This window comes from Myotis myotis, unplaced genomic scaffold (genome assembly GCF_014108235.1).
Source record: "Myotis myotis isolate mMyoMyo1 unplaced genomic scaffold, mMyoMyo1.p scaffold_m19_p_10, whole genome shotgun sequence".
Classification (NCBI taxonomy): Eukaryota; Metazoa; Chordata; class Mammalia; order Chiroptera; family Vespertilionidae; genus Myotis; species Myotis myotis.
This window is the reverse complement of record NW_023416314.1, coordinates 63,046,510-63,070,073: the sequence shown is the minus strand read 5'-3', so window position 1 is coordinate 63,070,073 and position 23,564 is coordinate 63,046,510. Positions and strand designations below refer to the sequence as shown.

At 44.6% G+C, this 23,564-nt stretch overlaps 1 protein-coding gene across 1 annotated transcript in view; it reads left to right on the top strand.

Moving 5' to 3' along the window:
* Positions 1-9,546: 9,546 nt before the first annotated feature.
* CCDC73 (coiled-coil domain containing 73) overlaps positions 9,547-23,564 on the top strand; it is an 82,981-nt gene continuing 68,963 nt past the window's right edge. Inside the window, exon 1 of the mRNA XM_036326894.1 lies at positions 9,547-9,783. The gene's annotated coding sequence lies outside the window, so the exon portion shown is untranslated. The remainder of the gene's footprint in view (positions 9,784-23,564) is intronic.

Below are 23,564 nucleotides of genomic sequence, written 5' to 3'. Positions count from 1 at the left end.
CAAAGCCTCACTGAAGCAAGTCCTGCCCCATAAGGGTGTCTCCAGCACAGAAGTTCTCCCATTGTAGACACAACTGGCTCTCACAGTCAATTGACCTGGAGGTCAATTCCAACCAGTGATACCAAAAGCAATGAAGGCTTAACTACAACAAGACTGTGCATACAGCCCACTAAGGGGTGCACCAAGAGTGTCCACTAGTGGTAATTGGGGAGGCTGAGCCACTGGGCCCTAGAGGACACCTAGCACACAAAGCCACTCGATCAATAATGGTACACAGGGAAGTAGCCAAAATGCAGAGACAAAGAAACAGGTCACAAATGAAAGAAATGGAGGAAAGCAAACTACTGGATATAGAGTTCAAAACCACAGTTATAAGGCTGTTCAAGAATCTTCTAGAAACCTCCAAGAAATATAGTGAGACCCTCAAGGATATGAAAAAGGACCAATTAGAAATTAAGCATACACTGACTGAAATAAAGAATAATATACAGAGATCCAACAGCAGACTAAAGGATCCCAAGAATCAAGTCAAAGATTTGAAATACAAAGAAGCAAAAAAACACCCAACCGGAAAGCAAAAGGTAAAAAGAATACAAAAATATGAAGATAGTGCAAGGAGCCTCTGGGACAACTTTAGGCATACCAAATTATAGGGGTGCCAGAAGAAGAGAGAGGGCAAGATATTGAAAACCTATTTGAAGAAATAATGACAGAAAACTTCCCCTACCTGGTGAAAGAAATAGACTTACAAGTCCAGGAAGCACAGAGAACCCCAAACAAAAGGAATCCAAAGAGGACCACACCAAGATACATCATAATTATGTATGTATGTATGTATGTAAAAATGCCAAGAGCAAAAGACAAAGAGAGAATCTTAAAAGCAGCAAGAGAAAAACAGTTAGTTACCTACAAGGGAGTACCCATATGACTGTCAGCGGATTTCTCAACAGAAACTATGCAGGCCAGAAGGGAGTGGCAAGAAATATTTAAAGTGATGAAGAGCAAGAACCTACAACCAAGATTACTCTACCCAGCAAAGTTATCATTTAGAATTGAAGGTCAGATAAAGAGCTTCACAGATAAGAAAAGGCTAAAGGAGCTCATCACTGCCAAACCAGTATTATATGAAATGCTGAAGGGTATTCTTTAAGAAGAGGAATAAGAAGAAAAAGGTAAAGATAAAAATTATGAACAACAAAGGACAACAAATACATACAAATACATATCTATCAACAAGTGAATCTAAAAATCAAGAGAATAAAAAAATCTGATGAACAGAATAAACTGGTGAATAGAATAGAATCAGGGGCATAGAAAGGGAGTAGACTGTTAATTCTCGGGGGGAAGGGAGTGTGGGGGGTGCGGGAAGAAACTGGACAAAAATCGTACACCTATGGAAGAGGACAGTGGGGGGGCAGTTAAGGTAGGGGGTGGGGTGGGAACCGGGTGGAGGGGAGCTATAGGGGGAGAAAGAGGAACAACTGTAAAAATCTGAACAATAAAGATTTATTTTTTAAAAAAATCCCAACCCTGGTTTAACCCACTGACTACCTACTGAGTGCCAGAAAATTGTTCTAATCATTATGCTTCATATCCCTACTCTATACTCTTTTGAAACCTCTAGACAAAATATTTCATACCTTATCCCCTTTTCTGAAAATCTCAATACCTCTTCTGCAATTCTCATCTCTCTTAATGAACCTGCTTCCTATTTCCCCCAGGAAATTGGATACATCAGAAGACTAGATCTTTCTGTGTCCATTGCCTATCTTCCCACCAGTTACTACAGAGGAAGTTTTTGGGCTCCTTCTACCTGGCACCAGATTCCACCAGATTCCACCCATCTCATCTACTCACTCTTTCCTACATCATAATTCAATTTCCTCATGAACTAAATGGAATGAATAATAGCACGTACCTCCGAAGGTTGTTAACAGCAGCAGAAACTAAAAAGCATTGAATGCCTCCTGCACGCCAGGCACTGTGCTAGACACTAGACGAGCATCTCTCTTTTAACACTCATAGCGATTATGTGAGAGTGGAAGTGAGGCAGTCACGTGGCTTTTCTGGCTGCTCTCAGGCGAGGCAGACAGCCGAATTTAGTCATCAGAGTGTTCAGTCTTATGTTACATCGTAACATGAATTAGGGCACGTGGATCCTCAGCCCTGCACAAGTCAGGTAAGAAGGGGCCTTGGTGGGCTCCCACTCACTTTCCACCATCTTTTCCTCCTCCCGGCCCCCTACCTTACCTGGCTAACTGTGTTTCCACCCTCTTCAGGGCTGGAGAATGGAAGGAAGAGGTTGAGGGGTTAGGGAAACATAAGCTTACTTATTACTCTTGTTAGCTGGCATCACCCTCCCTGAGACTGGCGGTGTTTAAGCTGACTGCTCTGCAGAGGTGGTGGACAGGGCCTACAGAGACACCCCCATCACTCAGGGTCTCTCCTGTGCACCTCCTCCAGCAACTCTTCCCCTAAATGCAGGGCATGGGTAGCAATTTCTCCAAATCTTAAAGCCAGCCTCTCCCTTTGGTCTGAGGGTAAACAGGATGCAGCCCCTCCCCTACACACAGTGCTCACATTTCTCTACAGTTCTTTTCCTCTCCCAGCCCGAGGGGAGGGTGGGGTGAGAGTGTCAAGTCTAGCAGGCCCTCTGCCACCTGCCTTTTGCAAGTCCCTCTCGGCCTTCTGTGCCCAGCTCACTCCAGGATCTGGTCTCAACTGAAACTTCTGTTTTAACATCTCTAACACATACCCCCGACCTCAAGGCCTGCAGCACCTCCTGCCCACCATACTGCGATTTCTGATCCTCAGTTTACTGGTCTGCAAAGTGGCCAGAACAACACCTCCCTCAAAGGGTAAGGATCTGTGGTCTCATACAGCTGCCAATGCTCTCCAAACTGTAAAAGGTAGTGCATATGAGTCTCCCACTGCATATCCAGCCCACAGTGGATGTTTTCTGTGACTCTGTTTCTCCTGGTGGGCCAGGCAATTCCAAGCAAGAAAGTCACATAATTCCTGAGACTCGCAATTTCCTCTCTCTACTCCCCCCACCTCCTGCCTCCAGCCACCACCAGCATCTCTGCACCCTCAGGCCACGGACCACTTCTGTGTATTTCAGAGGCCACCTGGCCCATACTCCCAGCTATGTGCCACCAGAAAGAGAACTTGTTTTTCCTTAGGAACCAATCAGCCAAGGCAACCTTAAACACTGATCCATGTATGCAGAGACAGGCAGGTGGGAAAGAGGGAAACTCCTGGCCCACCAGGGGAAACAGAGACACAGAAGTCACCCAGACATCCATAGTGGGCTGGATATGCGGTGGGAGCCTCATATGTACTACTTTTTACAGTTTGGAGAGCATTGTGGAAGGCTCTGGTGCCTTCTGCGGGCATCGGGAAGTTAATGGAGGCTTTGGATGCAGATTAGGGCCATTCTCCTGAGGTCCTGGGGAAAGATAGTAGGAAAGGAGAGGGGTCAGCAAGAACTGGAGTCAATAGCCTCTACCCCCAACCATGGGAGGGCTGGGTATAGGAGGCTTGGGCTTCTTGACCTCTCTTTTTCTCCTCACCTATTCCCTCTCTCCTTTCCCTACTGTCTCTTCCTCATGCAGGTGAGCAGCAGCCTAAGGATGAACATTCTCAGGGCCATGGCGGCCTTTGCTGGGTCGGCCATTCTGCTCATGGATTTTGGTGTCACTAACTGGGTGTGCTTTCAGATGCCCCAGCAGTGGGAAAACATGGAGAATGGAAGGGTCATATCCAGGACAGGGGGAAGGCAGAAGTTTACAGCACCAGGAGGCCAAGGCCCTGAGCTTTAGCAGGGTCTGCCAGTCCCATTAGACCCCATGAACATATTGACCCCATGACCTTGGCCCAAGCATGTGGTTGGGGGGAACGGAGAGACAGCCTGGTAGAGTGAGGAGAGGGCACAGGATGTGTGGCTCCAGCTCCAGCTCTGCCACCAACTGGCTGTGTGACATGGGCAAGTTATTCTCACTCTGGACCGCCTTCCCTCCTTGATTCTAGAATCTTCGCTTGCCTTAACTGTGATTTTTGGTCCCCAGGATATGGGCAGGGGCTATCTGGCTGTGCTTACCATCTTTACCATCCTGGAGTTCTTCATTGCAGTCATTGCCACCGATTTTGGGCGCCAAGCCACCCTAGCCCAAGCCAATGTAGTGAGTACTTCCACCCCAGCCTGGGCCGCTGAAGAAGGGTGTTCACTGGGAAGGCTCTCTGCTTCCAGACCCTCCTTGCTTCCCCCTGAGGAGCAACCCAGCAGCACTGGGCTTTGATGTGTTCCACTCTTACAAATGGAGGGGACCCAAGGAAGTCCTTGCTGGAAGATGGGACTATTTTTCTCGTGGCCACAGGGGGCACCAGTACCAATGAGCCTGCTGCTCTGTGAGCCTTGGAGAGCAGTGGAAGGACCTGGGTGCAGGGTGTGAGTTGGAGTGTTACACAGAGATGAGTAGGACCCTCCAGAGGTTCACTGGGCCATGAGGGAGATAGGAGGCATCAGAAAGGACAGCATGACTCACTGGAAACTGATCTTAGGTTCCCAAACACTGGCACACCATGAAGCCAGAAAAGAGAGGAGAGCATTCATGGCAGGGGAACCAGTTCAAGTAAAGGCTGCCTCTGGCAGAAAAATGTAGACCATGGGAGGTGAGGCTATTAAAAGCCTTTGAGCACAGACAGATATGCTCAAAGGGGAGGGTGAGTAGAGCAGGGCCCAGGGAAATCAATCAAGAGCATTGTCCAACATAAGACACTGGGGGGCAGGGGAGGCCAAGGGATTGTCAAGGGCAGGGGGAAAAAAAGGACACATATGTAATACCCTTTGTAATACTTTAAGCAATAAAACAATAAAAAAAAAAGAGCATTGTCCAATTCAGGGGGTAGAAAGGGCAGAGAGAGATGTAGGGGCTGCAGGCTGGCAAGCCACAAGGAGGCTAGTTCTATGTATGGAAGACTTGAACCAATGCAGGACCAGCCAGAGAGGAAAAACTTTAGTTTCTAGAGAAGTGGGACTTTTGTTTGTTTTGTTCACTGATGTATTCCCAATTCTGGGTCATAGTTGGCCCCAGTATATAATTTTTGGTATATTACCTGTAGGAATGACAGTTGAGTTGTCCCATTCAGACTCACAGAATTCATTACTAGACTGCTATACTCAGAATATCCACCGGGGGGCACTAGTGCAACACCTGCCTTCAAGGGAGAGAGCCCTCCAGGACTGTCAATTGGGTTTTCTTTTTAGACTCCTAGAATTCAACACTAGGGTGCTGTTCTCAGAATACACACAAGGGGATTCTATTGGGCCTAATCCCTTACTAGGGAGCTGTTTCAGAATGCTCACAAGAGGCCAGTATTGCGACAAATCTATTACTAGGGTGCTGTTCTCAGAATGTCCACAAGAGGGGAGATTAAAAAATGGCAGCAGATTAAGTGGATACTACTCAGACATGCTCCCAGGACCAAACTGGAATTACAACTAAAACACACACACACACACACACACACACACACACACACGCAAAACAAACACAACCCCCCCCCCCCCCCACACACACACACACACACACAAAACCCACCATCCTGAATAATCAACTGAAGACTAGCTGGAGATAACCTTGATAACCAAGGGTGGAAAGTGGAGATTGCATAGAGACTGGTAGGAAGGGTGGAGGTGCGAAAGGTCTGGCCAGGCTCCCACAGGCAGCAGCTGAAGTTCCGGAGAGATATCTCACTGAGACTCTGGGGTCTAATCCCCAACCTGGGCCCCCCAGCAAAGAGCACCAGAAGTGAGAAAGGTGCCCCCATAACATCTAGTTGTGAAAAGCAGCAGGGTTTCTGTCTGCTAGGGAGAGATGGCTGGAAATGCAGGCACCCTCTTAAAGGGCCAACACACAGAATTTCATGTCCAGCCATTCACCTTGTGCTCTGGCAGAGAGCAATATTGCAACACTTCCTTGCAGGTGAGAGCCCTCTAGGTCTATCAATAGGGTGCTCTTCTCAGAATGTCCATAAGAAGGCACTATTGGAACACTTCCCTGCAGTGGGAGACCCTCTAGGTCTATCAATTGGGTTTTCTTTTCAAACTGGCAGAATTCCTTATTAGGATGCTGTTCTCAGAATGTCCACAAGAGGGCACCATTACAACATCTCCCTGCAGGGAGAGAACCCTCTAGGTCAGTGGTTGGCAAACTGGGGCTCTAGAGCCACATGCGGCTCTTTGGCCCCTTGAGTGTGGCTCTTCCTAAGCCTTAGGAGTACCCTAATTAAGTTAATAACAATGTACCTACCTATATAGTTTAAGTTTAAAAAATTGGCTCTCAAAAGAAATTTCAATAGTTGTACTGTTGATATTTGGCTCTGTTGACTAATGAGTTTGCCGACCACTGCTCTAGGTCAGTGGTTCTCAACCTTCCTAATGCCGCGACCCTTTAATACAGTTCCTCATGTTGTGGTGACCCCAATTTCATTGTTACAAATTGAACATAATTAAAGCATAGTGATTAATCACAAAAACAATATGTAATTATATATGTGTTTTCCGATGGTCTTAGGCAACCCCTGTGAAAGGGTCGTTCGACCCCCAAAGGGGTCGCGACCCACAGGTTGAGAACCACTGCTCTAGGTCTATCAATAGGGTGCTGTTCACCCTAGCCGGTTTGGCTCAGTGGATAGACTGTTGGCCTGCAGACTGAAGGGTCCCGGGTTTGATTCTGGTCAAGGGCATACGTCCAGGTTATGGGCTCTATCCCCAGTAGGGGACATGCATGAAGCAGCTGATCAATGACTCCCATCATTGATGTTTCTTTCTCTCTCTCCCTCTCCTTTCCTCTCTAAAATCAAAATATATTTTTAAAAATAGGGTGCTGTTCTCTGAATGTCCACAAGAGGGACCTATTGCAACATCTCCCTGCAGTGGAAGAGCCCTCTAGTACTATCAATTGGATTTTCTTTTCAAACTGGCAGGATTCCTTACTGAGGTGCTGTTCTCAGAATGTCCACAAGAGGGCACTGTTGCAACACTTCCCTGCAGTGGGAGAGTCTTCTAGGTCTATCAATAGGGTGCTGTTCTACGAATGTCCACAAGAGGGTACTATTGCAATACTTCCCTGCAGTGGGAAAGCCCTTTAGGTCTATCAATTGGCTTTTCTTTTCAAACTGGCAGCATTCCTTACTAGGGTGCTGTTCTCAGAATGTCCACAGGAGGGCACTATTACAACACTTCCCTTCAGGGGGAGAGCCCTCTAGATTTCTCAATAGGGTTTTCTTTTCAGACTCACATATTTTGTCATTTTCCACATATCCAACCACTTTAGGATGATTCTTTTAAATTTTTCTTTACTATAAATAGCACTGCTATAAACACCTTTGTACAAATTGTTGTTTTCCCTCCTGTCCCCTTCAGATTTTTCCTCTTGGAATGCTGTCTCTAAAGTGGATTTATGGGGTCAAAGGATCTGTTTAATTTCATTGTTCTTGTTAACATAATGATGAAGTTATTGTAATGAACTAAAATCTTATTTTATTTTCAGTTGAAACCAAGGTGCTTTCCACTGAACTGCAAATATCTGTATTGAACATATTAAAAAAGGAGAAATAGCATAAAAATTCTAGAAATTATTTCAAATAACTCTTCTAGGAATAAGATATTTTATATTACCAATCATTGGGAAATTTGCATAGAATTAGAAGGGTATCAGAGGTTATTAAGTTCAACTCAACCTCTCTACACCTTAGTTTCCTAGTGTGCAAAAAGTATATAATAATAGAGTTGTTTTGAGACTAAAACAAGAAAATATATGTAAAACACTTAGCTCATTGTCTGACACAAATAAATTATCAGTAAATATTAGTCATTATTACAGTATAACTATTGTAGTTAGCATATACCAAATTGAAAGGTCATATTCCATCCATTCATTTATTTGGCATTTAAATGCCAGGCATTGGCTAGAATTTGGTATGCAAAAGTGAAAAAAAAATTTTGTCTCCGTCTTCACAGAGCTTATGTTCTATGATACAGACAATAAACCAATATATCATGTTAGATGGTGCTTGTGTTATGGAGAATAAAGCAAAATCTGGAAAGTAGAGTATGTATGTTGGTATTACTATTGTATATATGGTAGTCAGGGAAGGTGTCCTGAATTTAGTGATATTTGGTAAAGACCTGAAAAATCACAGGGAGTCAAAGGAGAGTTCCAGACAGACTTTTACTGAGAAATATGGCCAAAATTTTTGTTGTTGTTGTTAATCCTCACCAAGGGTATTTTTTTCCCATTGAATTCCAGAGAGTGGAAGGGAAGGGGAGAGATAGAGAGAGAAGCATCAGTTGGTTGCTTCCTGCATGCTCCCCAACCGGCACTGAGGATTGAGCCTGCAACCAAGGTACGTCCCCTCCGATCAGAACTGAACCCAAGACCCTTCAGTCCAGGCCAACATTCTAATCACTGAGCAAAACGGGCCAGGCTGGTTCCACTTCTGAGTACAGGAACTTTCAGGTTTGGTAGCACAGCCCAAACTATCTTATCTAGGAGACCCGAAATACATCAGGTGCTGGAATAGGTGTGGTCATCAGTATGATTATAGCTACAGTCTTCTCTTTATTATTTCACTTAAAAATCAAAATTTAGCCCTAACTGGTTTGGCTCAGTGGATAGAGCATCAGCCTGTGGACTCAAGGGTCCCAGGTTCGATTCCGGTCAAGGGCATGTACCTGGGTTGCGGGCACATCCCCAGTAGGGAGTGTGCGGGAGGCAACTGATCGATGTTTCTCTCTCATCGATGTTTCTAACTCTTTATCCCTCTCCCTTCCTCTCTGTAAAAAAATCAGTAACATATATTTTTTTAAAAATCAACATTTAATTTTTGCATGGATAACACGGTCACATGATTCCAACACAAAAAAGTATGAATAGTCTGTCCTGTCCTCATCTACACAGTTTGCATTGCTCCCAACAAACAGGTAACACATTAGCTTTTTAAAAATCTTTCCACAGATTGTACAATTTTTATTACTTTTTATTGATTGATTTTAGAGAGAAAGAAGTAGAGGGAGAGAGAGAGAAACATAGATTTGCTGTTCTACTTATTGATATATTCATTGGCTGAATCTTGTGTGTGCCCTGACCAGGATGGAACCTGCAACCGTGGCCTCCGGGGAGGACTTCTGACCAACTGAACTACCCATCCAGGGCCCACACATTTAACAACGAACAGGCATGGACGTGTAAGCAGTAACTGCTTGCTTAGACAAAGAGAACCAGCCAACATCCGGAGACAGCTTTCCGGGAGCCTGTACCTTTAAAATAGTCAATGACATTTCGCCCCAGCTGCCCAGGATTCCCCACCCACGGGCATCTTCAGGCCCGGAAACCGGAAACGCCCTGTGGAGGGTACCGGTGACCCGGAAGTCCTTCCTGGGGAGCGCTAGAGGCGCTTGGCTGAGGTGCCTGAGGGCGGGCTGTTGAGAAACAGCCCTGATCTTTTCGTCCAGGGTTCACTGAGGGTTTGACCTGCACCTGTGGCTGCCTGAGCGTCCCCTCCTCGCGCCGGCCGCGGGTCTCGCTGCCCGGTGCCCGGACGCTCCTGCCCGTGGCGGCCGGGGGTGTCCGGGACCTTCGGCCCCCGGAGCCGGAGCCGGAGCCGGAGCCGGAGCCGGAGCCGGAGCCGGAGCCGGAGCCGGAGCCGGAGCGAGAAGCATCGCCCGCAGGCCTCAGTCCGCTCGGGCTTCTCGGGTTTTCGAGGCTCCCGGTTAGAAAGGTGGGTCTTGTCTGTTCATATAGAAAAGTGCAGCTGTTGTCTTTACTTGGTGTTTTCTTTAAGGTTTTGTTTGTTTTACCTTGAAACCTCACGTTTTGTTATGGATACAAGGCAACGATGCTGGCCATTGTGAGACATGTCAGACGGGCCGGCGATCCCCGTTTGCACCGTTTTGAACGGCGGGGCGAGCGGTGGGCCTGGCCTTGGCGATGCGGGGGTCCTCGTGGGGCGGCGCGGGTGGGGAGTGGGCGCCTCCCGGGGAAACTCCGGTGTCCTTCGCCGATGTAGTTTCACGCCTTTTGGAGCTTTTGGAGCCTGGCTCAGGCCTGGAATGGGATTTCCCGCCGATGCTGGGAACCTGAATCGTAGGTTTAATTATTCCTGCCATTGTTTTCACCTCCCACTTCGCTTTTGGAAACAGTCAGAGCTCAAGGCATTTATGGGAGCCTTTCAGGGTGGGGAACCTATTTTCATTTGCGGGCCGGGCACAATTATCGCCTTAAAATGAGCCTGCTGTGTATGGTCACACATTTAGTTAAGTCGCCCCCTAAGGCGTGGCAGGGCCAGGCCAAATGACTTCGCAGGCCTAATGGGGTCGTCCCCCACCCCTGCAGACTGCCCCGGAGATGGGGGGTGTGGTGCCGGACCCCTGCCCCCACCTCTGCAGACTGCCCCGGAGATGGGGGGGCGGGGGTGCCGGACCCCTGCAGTAAAGCGAGTGGTCATCTTTCCGCAAGTGGAGGGTCTGGCCTTCAATTGATAAAAACTGCAACATCTGTGAAGTATAACAAAACAGGCCAGTCAACCCATGTGTGCCGGTAATGGGTAGACTCCATTTAGGACAGTGGTTCTCAACCTTGGCTGCACATTAGAATCACCTGGGAATCTTTTTAAAATCCTGATTTCTGGGCCTCATCCTCCGGAAATTCTGTTTCTTTGTTATGGGGTGAGGCCACAACATTAGTAACAAAGAAACAGAATTTCCGGAGGATGAGGCCCAGAAATCAGGATTTTAAAAAGATTCCCAGGTGATTCTAATGTGCAGCCAAGGTTGAGAACCACTGATTTTTAGGAAGAAAATGTGAAGATTCCAGTATGAAATCCTTTAACTTTTGATTATGTGCTGTTTTGCCTTAGATGTGATAAATGCTATGGCTGTGTTTGTGTTGTACTTTTAAGAAAAAACCCTGACTGAAACAGCAGTCCAGCCTCTGTGAGGGGAATTTTTCTGCAGCCCTTCACAGTTTCCTTCTCTGCCCATTTCTGTAGTCACTTATAGTGTTTATGATAACCCTTCCTGGTTTCAGGGTTGAATTAAAGTATTATTGAATTTTTAAACATTATATTCCCCACTCTGATGATGTGTAAATTGTGCTAATGAAACTTGAGAGAAGTTTTTTGTGTTTATTCTGCTTCGTAGTAATAACAGGAAGGAACCTGCTGTCTTAGTGCATCACAGTGCCCACTGGGTGGCAGCATAGTGTTTTTAGTTTCTTTAGCTTTGACTGGATTTCAGAATTACTGTTATAATAGTGTTCTTCTGATAGTGGTTGATATCTCTCATATGTGAATACTTATTACATGCCAGGTGCTGGACCAACTCCTTTATGTGTATTTTCACATTTAATCCTAAATAAGTCCCAAAACCTGTGACTTAACTATTCCTATTAGTCTTTTTTATACCATACTAGAGGCCCAGTGCATGAAATTCGTGCATGGGAGGATTCCCTCAGCCCAGCCTGCACCCTCTCCAATCTGGGGCTATGCAGGGGATGTTTGACCAACCCGCAGTCGGACATCCCTCTTGCAATCTGGGATTGCTGGCTCCTAACTGCTCACCTGCCTGCCTGCCTGATTGCTCCTAACCACTCTGCCTCCCTGCCTGCCTGATTACCCCTAACCCCTCTGCCTGCCTGCCTGATCACCCCTAACTGCTCCTATGCCTGCCTAATCGCCCCCAACTGCCCTCCCCTGCTGGCCTGGTCAACCCCAACAGCCATCTCACCCAGCCTAGTTTTCCCCAGTGGCCCTCCCCTGCTGGCCTGGTCGCCCCCAATGGCCCTCCCCTGCAGGCCTGATCTCACCCCCAACTGCCCTCCCCTGACAGCCTGGTCGCCCCCAGCTGCCCTCCCCTGCTGGCCTGATCACCTCTAACTGCTTCTGCCACCATGGCTTTGTCTGGAAGGAAGTCGGATGTTAGGAAGATGGCTGGTCGACCCAGACTAATTAGCATATTATCCTTTCATTAGTATAGAAGAGGAAGCTGTGGGAAAGAGAATAAATAATAATGGAAGACCGATAAGCCAATAAGTGATAGAGCCAAACTGAAACACAGGCACTAACTACTTTGTGCTAATCAAATTAAAACATTATCAATTTGAGGAACCAGCAGTTAATATGAGAAATCTGTGGATATTCTGAAAGAGGAAAAAATTGAATATTGGTTTTATATTATGTGCCTCAGAACAGTTGGGTATGCATGGTTTCCAAAAGCCAGTATTTCTTAAATTGTATTCCAAGAAATACTAGACCTGCAAAATGCTTCAATTAAAAAAGGTTCCTGTGGTCACAAATGCTCTTGAAGATTCATTAAAGGCTCTAAAAAGTCCTGCAGTAAAGGAGTCTGTTTAACCCAACTTTTTTTGAACTCATAGCATTAAGTTTTATCTTAATCCTCACCCATGGATATGTTTATTGATTTTAGAAAGAGAGGATGAAGGATGGCAAGAGAAGTGGGGCGTGGGGAGGGAGTGAAGGAGGGAGAGAGAGAGAGAGAGAAAGAGAGAGAGAGAGAGAAAGAGAATTTTTAATTGGTTGTCTCCTGTACCTGCCCCCAGCAGGAATCAAATCAGGAGCCTTTTGGTGTATGGAGCCAATGCTCTAACCAACTGAGCCACCCAGCCAGGGTGCATTCTTAAGTTTTTATGATTACAACCCACGTTAAGAAATGCATTTTACATGCAGACCAGTATAAATATATGTATACTAGAGGCCTGATGCACAAAAATTTTTGCACTCAGGGGGGTCCCTCAGCCCGGCCTGTGCCCTCTTGCAGTCTAGGACCCCTCGGAGGATGTCCACCTGCTGGCAGTCAGACATCCCTCTGGTAGCTCGGCAGCCCTTGGGGGATGTCCACTTGCCAGCGGGGAACAGGCCTAAGCTGCAGTTGGACATCCTCAGCGCTGCTGAGAAGGCGGGAGAGGCTCCCACCACCACTGCTGTATTGGCAGCCATCAGCCTGGCTTGTGGCTGAGCAGAGCTCCCCCTGTGGGAGCACACTGACGACCAGGGGGCAGCTCCTGCATTGAGTGTCTGCCCCCTGGTGGTCAGTGTGTGTCATAGTGACCAGTCATTCCCCATCGTTTGCTGTTAGGGTCAGTTTGCATATTACCCTTTTATTATATGTGATACAGGCCTGGTGCACGGGTGGGGGCCGGCTGGTTTGCCCTGAAGGGTGTCCCGGATCAGGGTGGGGGTCCTGCTGGGGTGCCTGGCCAGCCTGGATGAGGGGCTGATGGCTGTTTGCAGCTGGTCACACCCCTTCAGGGTGGAGGTCCCCACTGGGGTGCCTGGCCAGCCTGGGTGAGGGGCTAATGGCTGTTTTCAGGCTGGTCAAGCTCCCCCCAGTGGGGACCCTCACCCCATGGAGGTTTGGCCAGCCTGGGTGAGGGGCTGAGGGCTGTTTTCAGGCTGGCCACACCCCATTTGGGGGGGGGGGGTCCACTGGGGTTCCTGGCCAGTCTGGGTGAGGGGCTGAGGGCCGTTTTCAGGCTGGCCAAGCCCCCTGGCAACGGACGCTCCCAACCTCTCCTTTTTTTCTTTCTTTTTTTTATTCTGTGATTTATTTACCTTCTATAATTGAAACTTTGTATCTTTGAGAGGAGCTCAGAGCTGGCCAGGGCGGATGGGAGGGAAGCCTCCTGCTCGCTCCAGCTCTGTGGCCACGGCCAGCTGAAAGCAGGTATCTGGGGTTTATTTACCTTCTATAATTGAAACTTTGTTGCTTTGAGTGGAGCTCAGAGCCGCCGTGGCAGTTGGGAAGCTTGGCTTCCTCCATCATTGGGGCAACCAAGCCTCCTGCTCGCTCCAGCTCTGTAGCTGCCGGCCTCCATCTTGGTTGGGTTAATTTGCATATAGTCGCTCTGATTGGCTGATGGGAGTGGCTTAAGGCATAGTGAAGGTATGGTCAATTTGCATGTTTGCCTTTTATTAGTGTAGATACAACTGAAATAAAATACACATGAGGCAGTACTTACCTTTGTACTACTCATGTTTTCTACTAGAGGCCCAATGCATGAAATTCGTTTAAGGGGCTTGGCCCTCGCAGCCCAAGCCGGCCCTCGCAGCCCCGGCTTCATCCTGAAGGTTGTCTGGATGGCCATTCAGCTGTTTGGTCTAATTAGCATATTAGCTCTTCATTATATAGGATTTTATGTTTTTCTAGCCTAGCCTTCATTTCATTTTTCTGTTGAGTTTAGAAATAGAGAAAAAAACATTGATTTGTTCCATTCATACATGCATTCATTGGTTGCTTCTTTAAAAAAAATTGATTTTAGAGAGGAAAGGAGAAGAAGAGAGAGATAGTAACTTCAGTGATAAGAGAGAATCGTTGATTGGCTGCCTCCTGCACACCCCCAACTGGGAATCAAGCCTGCAACCTCAGCATGTGTCCCAGACCGGGAACGGAACTGTGACCTCCTGGTTCATAGGTTAATGCTCAACCACTGAGCCACACAGTCAGCCATTGGTTGCTTCTTTTATGTGCCCTGGCGAGAGATCAAACCAGGATGACACTCTAAGTGAGCTACTCAGCCAGGGCTAGCCTAGCTTTTCACTTATAAAGAGTCTTTTAAAAAAAGACCTTTTACATTGATTTCTTGAACCACAATCTATAGTTTTACTGGACTTGAACTTAGGTTCTATTTTTTATTTGAAGCACATATTACTGGAACACACCAAGGTAAACGTATAAGGCTGTGTGTGGTTGAAGGAAGTGATTGATGTAATGGTAAATATCGTTGATAAAGTTAATATTCTTTTATCAGTCCTGGTAATAGTTGAATGAAGATAATGTTTCTTTTTTTATTTTTATTTTTTATTTAAGAGAGGAAGGAAGAGAGAGAGAGAGTTAGAAACATCAGTGATGATAGAGAACCATTGATTGGCTGCCTCCTGCAAGCCCCCCACTGGGGATCGTGCCCGCAATCCGGGCATGTGCCCTTGACCGGAATCGAACCTGGGACCCTTTAGTCCACAGGCCGAAGCTCTATCCACCAAGCCAAACCAGCTAGGTCAGAGATAATGTTTCTTACTGGGAAATTATTTTTCCTAAATCAGAACACTAGCAAATTGAGAACATAGAACAATTTCACAGATTAGAATTTCCAGATTTCATTCTTTGGGACACATGCTCCTGAGAATATTAGTTTGCATTATGAATTTTTTTTAAAAAGTGTTCCATGGTCAAGATAAACTTGGGAAATTTGGGTTAAAGTTAAACAGCTTCTAACTATGTGATGGTACTGTTAATCTCTAAGATGGGGAGTTAGTATGCAGCATTTTCCAGACTTGTTTGACCAGGGAACCTGTTTTTACAGATGTATTTTATGGACCGTGTGCCCTTTAGAATACACTTTGGGAAATGATTATGTAGATAATTAAGGTAAAAATTTTTGTGTTGTAATATGACTATCTTAGGTGAAAATTTTTATTGTGGCTAAGGGAGTTTATCACCACCAAGCCAGCAATGCAAGGAATGCTAAAGGGACTGGTATAAAAATAAGAAATAAAAAGCTCAGAAAGAAAACAGCCACACAAAAAAAGAAATGGCTACAAACAAGTACCTTTCAATAATAACTTTAAACGTAAACGGACTAAATGCTCCAAACAAAAGACATCGAGTGGCTGAATGGATAAAAAAACATGACCCATACATCTGCTGTCTACAAGAAACCCACCTCATTAGAAGGGACTCACACAGACTGAAAGTGAAAGGATGGAAAAATATCTTTCAGGCAAATGGAAAGGAAAAGAAAGCTGGGGTAGCAATACTTATATCGGACAAAATAGACCTCAAAGTGAAGGCCATAACAAGAGATAAGGAAGGCCACTTCATAATACTAAAGGGATCAATACAACAAGAAGATATAACCCTGGTAAACATATATGCACCCAATGCAGGAGCACCCAAATTCATAAAAAAACTCCTGGAAGATATCAAAGGAGAGATCGACAACAATACAGTCATAGTAGGGGACTTTAATACACCACTGACAGCACTGGATAAGCCCTCTAGACAAACAATCAGCAAAGATACAGCAATCCTAAATGACTCACTAGATCAGATGGACTTAATAGACATCTTCAGAACACTCCACCCCAAAGCCAGGGAATCTACATTCTACTCAAATGCTCACAAGACATATTCAAAAATAGACCATATATTGGGTCACAAGCAAAGTATCTCCAAATTCAAGAAGATTGAAATCATAAAAAGCGTCTTCGCAGACCACGATGGCATATTATTAGAAATAAACTACAATAAAAACAACCCAAAATACTCAAACACCTGGAAGCTGAATAGCATGCTATTAAATACTGATTGGGTTACCAATGAAATCAAAGAAGAAATTCAAAACATCCTGGAAACTAATGACAATGAAAACACAACAATCCAAAACCTATGGGACACAGTGAAAGCAGTCCTGAGAGGGAAGTTTATAGCTCTACAGGCCTATCTCAAAAAACAAGAAAAAATGGTAGTAAATCATCTAACTCTACAACTCAAAGAATTAGAAAGAGAGCAACAAGAAAACCCCAGAGTGAGCAGAAGGAAGGAGATAATAAAGATTAGAGCAGAAATAGATGACATAGAGACCAAAAAAACAATACAGAAAATCAATGAAACCAAGAGCTGGTTCTTTGAAAGGATAAACAAGATTGACAAACCTCTAGCCAGACTCACCAAGAAGCAAAGAGAGAGGACCCAAATAAACAAAATCAGAAACGATAGAGGCGAAATAACAACAGACCCCACAGAAATACAAATGATTGTTAAAAAATACTATGGACAGCTCTACTCCAACAAACTAGACAACCTGGAGGAAATGGACAAATTCCTAGAAAAATACAACATTCCAAAACTCAATCAGGAAGAATCTAAAAATCTCAACAGGCCAATAACTATGGAAGAAATTGAAGCAGTCATCAAAAAGCTTCCATCAAACAAAAGCCCAGGACCAGACGGCTTCACAGGGGAGTTTTACCAAACATTCAAGGAAGAACTAAAACCTATCCTCCTGACTACTCCAAAAAATTCAAGAGGAAGGAACACTTCCAAGCTCATTCTATGAAGCCAGCATCACCCTAATACCAAAACCAGGTAAAGACAACACAATGAAAGAGAATTACAGGCCAATATTCCTCATGAACATAGATGCCAAAATCCTCAACAAAATCTTAGCAAATCGGATCCAGCAGTACATCAGAAAGATCATACACCATGACCAAGTAGGATTTATCCCAGGGATGCAAGGATGGTACAATATCCGCAAATCAATAAACGTGACACATCACATAAACAAATTGAGAGAAAAAAACCACATGGTCATATCAATTGATGCAGAAAAAGCATTTGACAAAATTCAACACCCATTTCTGATAAAAACTCTCAGCAAGGTGGGAGTAGAAGGATCATACCTCAACATAATAAAAGCCATATATGACAGGCCCACAGCCAACATCATACTCAATGGACAAAAACTAACACCATTTCCCCTAAGAACAGGAACAAGACAGGGATGCCCCCTCTCACCACTCCTGTTCAACATAGTACTGGAAGTGTTAGCCATTGCAATTCAGCAAGAAGAAGAAATAAAAGGCATCCAAATTGGAAAAGAGGAAGTAAAACTGTCCTTATTTGCAGACGACATGATATTATACATACAAAACCTAGAGACTCCATCAAAAAGCTACTAGACTTAATACATGAATTTGGCAATGTAGCAGGATAGAAAATTAACCCCAAGAAATCTGAGGCATTTCTATACACCAATAGTGAACTTTCAGAAAGAGAGATTATAAAAACAATCCCATTTACCATTGCACCAAAAAAATTAAGCTACCTAGGAATAAACTTAACTAAAGAGGTAAAAGACCTCTACTCAGAAAACTACAGGACGTTGAAAAAAGATATAGAGGAAGACATAAACAGATGGAAGAACATACCGTGTTCATGGATTGGTAGAATCAACATCATTAAAATGTCCATACTACCCAAAGCAATCTATAAATTCAACGCACTTCCCATTAAAATACCAACGGCATACTTCAGAGATCTAGAACGAACTCTCCAAAAATTCATCTGGAATAAAAAAAAGACCCCGAATAGCTGCAGCAATCCTGAAAAAGACCAAAGTAGGTGGGATCTCAATACCAGATATCAAGTTGTATTACAAAGCCACTGTTCTCAAAACTGCCTGGTACTGGCACAAGAATAGGCATATAGATCAATGGAATAGAATAGAGAGCCCAGAAATCGGCCCGAACCAATATGCTCAATTAATATTTGACAAAGGAGGCAAGAACATACAATGGAGCCAAGATAGTCTCTTCAATAAATGGTGTTGGGAAAATTGGACAGATATATGCAATAAAATGAAACTAGACCACCAACTTACACCATACACAAAAATAAACTCAAAATGGATAAAGGACTTAAATGTACGACAGGAAACCATAAAAATTCTAGAAGAATCCAAAGGCAACAAAATCTCAGACATATGCCGAAGCAGTTTCTTCACTGATACAGCTCCTAGGGCACTTGAAACTAAAGAGAAAATGAACAAATGGGACTACATCAAAATAAAAAGCTTCTGCACAGCAAAAGAAACCATCAACAAAACAATGAGAAAACTCACTGTGTGGGAAAACATATTTGCCAATGTCATATCTGATAAGGGCCTAATCTCCAAAATTTATAGGGAACTCATACAACTTAACAAAAGGAAGGTAAACAATCCAGTCAAAAAATGGGCAAAGGATCTAAATAGACACCTTTCAAAAGAGGACATTCAGAAAGCCAAGAGACATATGAAAACATGCTCAAAGTCACTAATCATCCGAGAGATGCAAATCAAAACAACAATGAGGTACCATCTCACACCTGTCAGACTGGCTATCATCAACAAATCAACAAACGACAAGTGCTGGAGAGGATGTGGAGAAAAAGGAACACTTGTGCACTGCTGGTGGGAATGCAGACTGGTGCAGCCACTATGGAAGACAGTATGGAGTTTCCTTAAAAAACTGAAAATGGAACTCCCGTTTGACCCTGTGATCCCACTTCTAGGAATATATCCCAAGAAACCAGAAACACCAATCAGAAAGGATATATGCACCCCTATGTTCATAGCAGCACAATTCACCATAGCTAAGATCTGGAAACAGCCTAAGTGCCCATCAGTAGATGAATGGATTAGAAAACTGTGGTACATCTACAGGATGGAATGCTATGCTGCTCTTAAAAGGAAGGAATTCTTACCATTTGCAACATCATGGATGGAACTGGAGAGCATTATGCTAAGTGAAATAAGCCAGTCAATAAAGGAAAAATACCACATGATCTCACTCATTCATGGATAATAGAGACCATTATAAACTTTTGAACAATAATAGATACAGAGGCAGAGCTGCCTCAAACAGATTGTCAAACTGCAGCGGGAAGGCCGGGGAGGGTTGGGGGGCAGGAGGTAGCGGGGTAAGAGATCAACTAAAGGACTTGTATGCATGCATATAAGCATAACCAATGGACATAAGACACTGGGGGATAGGGAAGGCTAGGGGACTGTCTAGGGCGGTGGGATAAAATGGACACATATGTAATACGCTTTGTAATACTTTAAGCAATAAATTTAAAAAAAAGAAAATTTTTATTTAAGTTATTCATGTAATTTTCATAATTCATTTATTTTACTTCCTAATATCAACATGATAGAGAATATCAGCAAGCCATTCAGCATTCTTAGTTTTCATATGACCAATGAAAACTTTGTTATTAAAAAAAAAAAGCCTTTATGAAATTCTCTGGCACCAATTAATTTCATATAAAACTAAAACTCTTAGTTTTAATTTAAGTTCAATGAGCAATAAATTTCCAGTTGTTTTAGAATCAGCCTGAAAAAAATTTGAAGTTTAGATTAAAGGTTATTAGTGTTTTAAGAAATACTTAAAGGATTTTCCTACATTTTATTTATAAGGTGGCCAAAATTAGTGTTTATGTACTTGTTCCAAAGATCTCTTTTGTATTGCATTAGATTAATTAAATTTAAAATGCCATTAATAGTTTATTTCATGTTTCATAATGATCCTCAAATTCTCAATGATCCACAATGATTTCCAATTCTCTCATTTCGTTTACATGTCTCAGACCATTCATTTTTAGAATTAAGTATTTCTAAATTTAAAAAAAAATCTTGTATATGGAATCCCTATCCCTTTTTTTAAAAACAAGGAGAAATTTGGCAAATATTTTATTGTGAATAGAGAATATTTTACTCATCTATAATAATAAAATTATAATATGCTGATTAGACCGGACAGCCAAATGGACATCATTACGGACGTCCTTCCAGACAAAGCCACAGCTGTGGGGGCCGAGGCAGATGCAGTTAGGGCCAATCAGGCAGACAGGCGAGCAGTTAGGGGTGATCAGGCAGGCCGGCGAGTGGTTAGCCGCAATCAGGCAGGAAGGCAAGTGGCCCCGAATTGCGAGAGGGTGTAGGCCAGGCTGAGGGACCCCCCTGCCTGCATGAATTTTGTGCACTGGGCCTCTAGTAATAGTATAAAATATCTTCTTTCAAGAAAATAGGTGTTTTAATTTTGCATAATTTATAATTAGTAAAATATTTACCAAGTGTTCCCAAAGCGTATTTTCCACTGCAACTTAATAACACGAAAAAGTAAATGAAAAAAATAACATAGTTAATGGCAGCACTCTAAATTGATGTAAAAAGTATAAAATTATATGTAGTAGACAATAAGAGAATGGGGCAATATACACATTAAAGAACTGATCATATGGTACAGGCAACAAGTACAGTCCAAAAAAGAAGAAATTGGTGTGAGCTGGATTCATAAGAAGAACTTCGTGGAAGGGATGGAATTTGATCTGATTTTTAAATATGTTTAAACAAAGATAGAGGAAGGCATTCTATATGAGAGAGCAAAATATATAGGTATTATTTTGTTCAGGTTCCTTAATGTGGCAATACAGACCCTCAAGACCTGCCTGCTTCTTGAGCCTCATTGTATCTTCTCCCAGCCTTTTATGTTAGAGTTTAATTTCAAGCTGCTTTTAGTTCTTCATTTAAGATGTTATTTCTTTACCCTAGCCAGTTTGGTGTAGTGGAAAGAGAGTTGGCCTTTGAACCAAAGGGTCCCAGGTTTGATTCCGGTCAAGGGCACATACCCAGATTGCCAGCTCCATCCCCAGTGTGGGGCATGCAGGAGGCAGCCAATCAATGATTCTCTCTCATCATTGATGTTTCTATCTCTCTCTCTGTTTCCTTTCTTCTCTGAAATCAATAAAAATATATTAAAGTAAATAAATAAAATGTTGTTTCTTCCACCTGTGCCTTTGCTTATGCTGTTTTTCTGTTCTAAAATAGAATTCTTCTCCATAGGTTAATTAGATCAGAATTACACTGCTGCCCTGATACCATTTACTCCAGTTTGCTGTTGCACTTATAACTATTTTGGTTAATGAGGTTATTTCCAAATTAATAAATAAAAATTTAAACTTAGTTTAGCATTCTTATTTTATAGGTAACATAAATGAGGCTCTGGCACTGTATACTTCGAACTCTCTAAACACTTAAAGCCCCCTTTTAATCTATGGTGCATTTTTTAAAAAATGTGTTTTTATTGATTTGAGAGAGAGAGAGAGAGAGAGAGAGAGAGAGAGAGAGAGAGAGAAGTGAGAGGGATATAGAAAGAGAAAAACATTGAGAAAACATCAATTGGTTACTTCCTACATGCCCTCTTTTGGGCATGTGCCCTTACTGGGAATAGAACCAGTGACCTCTCAGTACATGGGACAAAGCTCAACCAACTGAGCTACACCATTCAGGGCTATATATGGTGTGTTTTATATCATGCTTAGTGTTATCGTGTCTGGGGTTACACTTATATGAATGAATACTTTATTCACTTTTACTGACCTTGAAGGTAAACATTGACTCAAATATGTATCACCTGCAGTTTCTTGAACAGAGATTTATTGAATTATGTCACTGTTTTTTATTATCCTACTAGAGGCCAGGTGCATGAAATTCGTGCACGGATAGGGTCCCTAGGCCTAGCCAGCAATTGGGGCCCATAGGGGCCTTCCTTTGTTCCGCTCTGCCCCCTGGTGGTCAGCATACGTCATAGCAAGCAATCGAACTCCCAGTCTCCAGTCAAACTTCCAAGGGGACACTTTGCATATTAGCCTTTTATATAGATATATGTAGATATAGATATAGGTATAGATATAGATATAGATATAATAAAAGCCTAATATGCAAATTGACCAAACAGTGGAATGAGCGGTGGAATGACTGGTCACTATGATGCATACTGACCACCAGGGGGCAGATGCTTAATGCAGGAGCTGCCCACAGACCTCAGGCCAGCCAAGGCAGGTGTCAGCGGTGGGGGGCAACCCTGATCACCCCACTGGTCACCCACAGGGGGAGGCGACCGGCAGTGGCAGCGGTGGGGGGCAAGGCTGGCTGGTGAGCAGGCAGCGACAAAAAGTGGGGCCGGCTGGTGAGCGGGCCAGTGCCAGCCCCTGATCGCCCCACCGGTCACCAGTGCCCACAGTGGGGCAATTGAGGGGTGGGGCTGGCCAGTGAGCGGGTGTCACCCCCTGATTGCCCCACCAGTTGCCTCCAAGGCAGGTGCCAGTGGGGGCCCCCCGATTGCCCCACCAGTCACCCCACAGATTGGCCCTGATCGCCAGCCAGGCCTATGAACCCTACCCGTGCATAAATTTTGTGCACTGGTTCTCTAGCCCTATATAACAAAGAAGTAATATGCAAATTGACCATCACACTCTCACACAAGGTCGTCGGCAGGGGAGGGCAGTTGTGGGCAATCAGACCAACAGGGGAGGGCAGTTAGGGGTGACCAGGCCTGCAGGGGAGGGCAGTTAGGGGCGACCAGACCAGTAGGGGAGGGAAGTTGGGGGCAACCAGGTGTGAAGGGGAGGGCAGTTGAGGGGGACCAACCCTACAGGGGAGGGCAGTTGTGGGGGACCGGGCCTGTAGGGGAGAACAGTTGGGGGCGACCGAGCCTGTAGGGGAGGGCAGTTGGGGGCGACTGGGCTGGCAGGGGAGGGCAGTTGGGGGCGATCGGGCCGGCAGGGGAGTGGTCAGGGAGTGATCAAGCTGGGAGGCAGAAGCAGTTAAGGGCAATCAGGCAGGCAGGCAGGCAAGCAAGTGAGCGAGTGAGTAGTTTAGAACCAGCAGTCCCGATTGTGAGAGGGATGCCCAACATCCCCCAAGTAGTTCCAGATTGCAGAGGGTGCAGGCTGGGCTGAGGGACAACCCCCCCCCCCCCAGTGCACAAATTTCATGCACCGAGCCTCTAGTCCTATATAATAAAGAGCTAATATGCTAATTAGACGGAACAGCCATCTGGACGACCTTCTGGATGAAGCTGGGGCTGCAAGGGCAGGCCGGGGCAGCTGAGGCTCTGAGGGCCAGCCAGGGCTGTGAGGGCTAGCCGAGGCAGCCGGGACT